The sequence below is a fragment of the Pinus tabuliformis genome, chromosome X (genome assembly GCF_031772625.1).
Source record: "Pinus tabuliformis cultivar Carrire ecotype Pingquan chromosome X, CPIR1, whole genome shotgun sequence".
Lineage (NCBI taxonomy): Eukaryota > Viridiplantae > Streptophyta > Pinopsida > Pinales > Pinaceae > Pinus > Pinus tabuliformis.
This window is the reverse complement of record NC_142308.1, coordinates 896,041,473-896,047,472: the sequence shown is the minus strand read 5'-3', so window position 1 is coordinate 896,047,472 and position 6,000 is coordinate 896,041,473. Positions and strand designations below refer to the sequence as shown.

Below are 6,000 nucleotides of genomic sequence, written 5' to 3'. Positions count from 1 at the left end.
AGTAAACTTTACCAAAACAGTAAATGATGCACGAAAAGACCCAATTGAAACCCCTTTATTTCATACTTCAAATATTCAGATCATGCATTTCTAAACACCCAATATTGGCGGCCTCAATCTGGTCCCATGTGACCAAGCTCCCAAACACCGAATCCGCAATGCCGCGCACTCAATAAAATCTTAAGGCCCAATGGTCTACCGCATGTAATGTTTTCAATAAAACCTCCAGATCCAATGGCCCATCGGGAAACCCCACCGCGTCTTACTATTTATTGGCCAGCAAAGTACAGGTTTCTTCCATTATAGCGAACCAAGAAATATATACACATTACATATATAATAAACCTTAAGTTGGTGGGAGTTTAGCATCACACATTTAATGAGAGGAACAGCTAACGCAAGTGGAGATGTGAATGTTTATGGAATTGGGTATCCGTGAAGCAGACGGAAATTTTAATTTCTTGGTCGGTTTTTTAGTTGGATTTCAGAGGTCAGAGGATCGAATCCATTGGCTTTGCAGTTGTTTTATGAAATGCAAAGAGCAGGCGTCAAACCAAATCAGTTCACCTTGACCAGCGTGAAAATCTTGCTTTAATACATCTCCGCGCCATCAATTATACTTACTACTTGCAAATACTTGAAAATTAATGCATAAATATGACATCACGTGCATAATGGGAGAAACAAGTTCGGACATCACTTCAGAAACTCGAAAAAGAGTACACAGTTCAGTCAATGGAATTCGGATCCGCCTGAGAGGTAAAGTGAAGGACGACCCTGTTCTCATTTCAAATGGCCATACCTACGAGAGGGAAGCGATCTCGCACGAGTTTGCCAAAGGCGGATTGAAGGATCCCATTACAGGCGAAGGCCTAAAGGATGGTGTTTTGACACCGGCAGCGCAATTACATGGCTCGGATTTTGAAGGCAAGAATTGAGCTTGAAAATCGAAACGATGCTGAGCCAGTAAGGGCGCTTACAGATTTGATTAACATCATGAGTAAAGCTCAATTGCAATCATAGGAAATATTCAGTTATTGATTTGCTCCGATACCAAATGTAAAATATAACTACTAACAGCCCAAAGATCATCAACACCAAATATTTCACATTCAGAACATAATATGTTGTTTAAGATGACATACCTTGACTAACAGCGGAAGATGTAATGGCTGCCATCTTCTGTCTTCTGTCTTCTTCTCAGAATTCGGTTTCTCTCCTCTTGCCCTCACTTATGTGTTTCTTGATGGAGAAGAATACAACTCTTCTGTGGGAGAGAGAGGACCCAATCCTTTATATATTTAACTTTAAGTCTGGTACGTCCATCATATACCAATTCAACGCTTTAATGCTTTAATCCTTTAATGCTTTAATGCTTTTAATTATAGAATGACTTAATTAGTTGGGTCACATTAATATTTAGAAACTTCCATTTAATTTCTAACAATAATATGTAAATATATGTCTGCTGCCACTCTGTAACTGAGCATATAATCTGATTCTAAAGTTTGTATTGGAGGAACAGTTGATTTAAACAGCACGTCTAAGAATCCCAGTTTTCTTCACGGCTGGAATTTCAAATGAGACGACCCAACGTAGCCCTGCTGTTTGCAATATGCACAAATCCAAATTAATAAAACCTCAACTCCTCAAAGGAAGAACATCCCAGTTTTCTTCACGGTCTCGAATTCCAAATAAGATGACCCAACTTAGCCCAGTTGTTTGCAATATTCACAAATGCAAATTAATAAAACCTCAAGTCTGTAGTAAGGAAGCCTAGAATCTGTGGGGGAAGAACATCCAACATATTGCAAGAAGCAAGAGATAAATCATAAAAAAAAATACATAGTTTGTCATTTTTAACTCTGAAGAGATTTAAGGTGAATAAAGAATACGAAGGGTGGTTATCAATAACCGAAACCTAAATAAATTTGATTCTAACTATCATAATAATAAAATAACGAGACTTCACGTTAATTTTTCATAATAGGTAAATCTGTGTGTTTTGCCATCTTAAGAGATTTAAAGTGAATAAAGAATAAGAAGGGTGGTTATCAATATCCGAAACCTAACTAAATTTTGGTTAAGAAAATATATTTTTTAATAATATGTAACTAAAATTTGTACCAAATGCTGCAAATGAAACACGGTAAGTCTATAACTGGGATTACGCATATGGAAAAAGAGATATTTAGAAAAAAAAACACTACACCTATGGAATATATAATTTTATAAGAATGAGGAAATTTGAGTACTATATTTATATTTAAAAATTAAATAATTTTTTATAATATGTAAGTAAAATTTGTACCAGATGCTGCAAATGAAACACGGTAAGTCTATAACTGGTATAACGCATATGGAAAAAGAGATATTTAGAAAAAAAAAACACTACACCTCTGGAATATATAATTTTATAAGAATGAGGAAATTTGAGTACTATATTTATATTTAAAAATTAAATTTGGGATTTATTTTTTGGGTTGCATGGATGAATAAAGACTTTAATATTGATTTTATTGCATTATTAAGTTCATGTTAATATGATTAATGAATTGCATGCATATTTGAATAAAATTATGTGTTATTATTATTTTTCAATTATTTAAATTTTTGAAGGAAAGAAAAGAGTTGGTTAATTTTAACTATCATTAATAACTAATAAGGTTATCCATAATTTTATACTTAATTATTAGTTAGTGGTTTATTATGAGTGGGTAACTTTCATTTTAACTAGTGGTTTTTGGGTTTTTAACCATTAACCTTTTTCTTTACCATTGAAAAAAATGAACTCTTAACCAAACTAAAGCTATTTTAAAGCATATTCCATGCCCTTAACAATTCCATATTTAAAACTTGTAATCATTTTTAATTGCTAAATAAAATAGAATTTTCTTATTATTCAATCCAATTTTGAAATAAAAATTGCATCACAACTTTAAAATGAAAAAAGTAATACAAAAACAAAACCATCATGAAATCCAATTTTGAAAGGAAAAATTACATCTTAACTTAGCTTAAAATATAGTATAATAAATAAATTTGGGAATATAAGAATTTTTAAGTCTCGACCTACAACTTTTGGTTTTGTTTTGGTGTAATTAATAAATAGTTGTTACAAGAGATCTATGTAAAGTCATATAATATGGAAAAATTCACTGAAAGCCAAAGTTCGATATTGAATAGGAGATGAAGTTGTCCTCGGAAACATACATACATACATACATACATACATATATATATATATATATATATATATATATATATACACATTGTCCTCGAGCGAGGATACTCTTTGGATTCGAACCATCTCTTTTTGTCTACAAATCAGTCCCACCAATGTTATCTGATATGCTTTTCCCACCTCTAAATAAGGTTTGTTGAAAGGGAGAAACGATAACATGCGCAAATCCCACTTGAACATGACAACACAGATGTGCATGTAAACTTATAACGAAATTATAAGAACGCAATGTATGAATAGAAATTTTTCATCAACTGAACTTTAGTGTTGTCAGACTCACAAGCTTCTCATGATAGGATATACAAACATTAATCCATCTACTACTTTCTCTTTAAAGATCTCGGAATCAAATTCTACCATTTTTCTCTACGACAAGAAGATATTCAGTGACCTGTGAGGAGCCTCGTCTTGTTACTGGAAATACTATTCTTTAGAGTGAGACGCTTAGTTGTCCCACAAGATAGCATCACTACTACACCAAGGGCACTTTTAAGACATTTTTTTAAGACAAAAGAAATCTTTTGTCTTAAAAAATCATTTTTTATTTTATTTATTTTACATTAAAATTTAATATCAATTGAAAAACAGTTTGAGACAAAAATATTTTAAGAAAAAAACAATTTAAGACAAAATTATTTTAAGACAACTTTATCTTTAAGACAAAAATAATTTGAGACAAAAATATTTTAATACAAAACTTTATATTTAAGATAATTACCACTTTAGATGAAACCTATTTAATACAACTAACAATTAAGACACAAACATGTCAATTTAAGACAATATTATCTAACAACTGTAAACTTGACTCTGATAGTGCAGCCTAAGTCCACCGGCTTGCATGCAACTACTCTCTTGCGCCTATACCGAGGTTGTTATTTCACTTACCATTCATGTTATCTTATATAAATAAAATGATTTGTTGGGCTCTTTGTTTTGTTGGGGTAGTCGACTAAGTAGAACGTGACAACTTTTACTGACAAGATTTCTTGGACACCAATTCCTCTTTTGTCCCTTTCATATATGTTGATACGATTAAAGACAACTTGTCTATCATTGCATTCAGCACTGCTACACAATGAGGGATTTTAAGATAATTTTTAAGAGAAAAGAAATATTTTGTCTTCAAATTTTCAATACGAGGTGCTAGTAAAAAAAGGTTAAGGTAAAGGATTAGGGCTTTGTCTACTAGCATTCACCAAGTGGTTGGTTTACCATGGTTGTGAAGTGATATTCAACAAATGAAAAGCATTCGTGAGACACATAGCTATGGGGCAGGTGAAGAAGATCGGGGTTCGTGTGAAGAACCTATATAAGCTAGATGTGGAAGATTGTGTTGCATTAAGCACTAAGGTGGAGAAAGTTCAGGTCACGATGTTGATGAGCTTTGGCACAAAATACTTGGTCATTTGCATCATGGTACCTTGAATATTATACAACAAATAACCATTGGCCTCCCTAAAGGAGTGCTTAAGCAGTAGGATATATGCAAAGGATGTACATTGTAGAAGTACATAAAATCAACATTCCATGATCGGGACAACAAAGCACATGTAGTCCTATAAAGGATCCACTATGATGTTTATGGACATTCCTCGACAACCTACACTATCAGACTCAAATATTTTGTCACTTTTATTGATGACTTCTCATTGAAGTGTTGGATCTTCTTCATGTGGAAGAAAGATGAGACATTATCCAAGTTCGTAGAATTCAAGATGCTAGTTGAAAAGGAAGCTAGAAAGAAGGTGAAGGCTTTGTTGTAGGGGTTACAACACCCTCCAAAATTTTGGCCTACACTTAAATTTCAGAGCCTACAATGGATATTGTGATTGATCGTTCCTTAGTCACTTATTGGTAAGTTGATGATCTCAAGCTCCCTTTTCGATCTTAAGAGTCGTTCATGATTTTATCTTTACATAGAATGTGTCATCTTTGAGTATGGGTGTTATTGCTTGTCATGAAAAGGGAGGTTTGTTTTTCTTCGAGGGGAAATATTTATGAGAATGGTTTGTCCTCACCACATAGACATGCTTCACACTCATTTCACACAATTTTACACAAGTGTCGCCTTTATTCTCCCAAAGTCTATCATCGGAGCTTCACTTGCCATAAGATGCCACAATGGTTGTTGCATTAAGTGAAGTATGTGTTATATGTTTTGGATGGTCTATTTTGTATCACTAAGTTTTAAAGTATGTGATCGTAGTCAATTTTTATCATTGTTCACATCAATTCCACTGGTCCCACACTTAGCTAAATTTCGGAGTTTCCTTAGCAACCTAGCCTCATCCAACTTTCCTGAGGTGTGCACTTGACATATGTAACCCTCAAGCTTTTCCCTTGCCTGTTGGAATTGTGCAATATGTAGAAATCCCAACCTCCCTTAGCATTCAAAACCACGCAGTGGTTTACTCCAATGTCCTTCCCTCAGCCGGAACCCACTATCTCTAGAAACTATGTAGTTTTGTCCCTTGACTACCCAGCCTACCTTGCATCCTGAAATTGCGTAGATGTCTCCTCCCAGGGCCTCATCCCATAGAAGTGCCTTGCATCCTAAATTTTTGTAAAATTGTCCTCCCAAGGCCACATCTCACAACAGTCACTACCCACTGAAACTACACAATTATGTCTCTCGTGGGCCACGAAGAAAGATGAGATGATATATGACTCTCAAGGAGCTGAGCAGAAAAATAAGCAGACCAAGGAACCCAAGGTATGATAGAATATCAAGACTGCATGAAGACTCCATCTGA

At 34.1% G+C, this 6,000-nt stretch overlaps 1 pseudogene; it reads left to right on the top strand.

The window, feature by feature from the left end:
* The first annotated feature begins 674 nt into the window (after positions 1 to 674).
* The window catches only part of LOC149142567 (putative cellulose synthase A catalytic subunit 1 [UDP-forming]), a 47,226-nt pseudogene continuing 41,900 nt past the window's right edge, over positions 675 to 6,000 (top strand).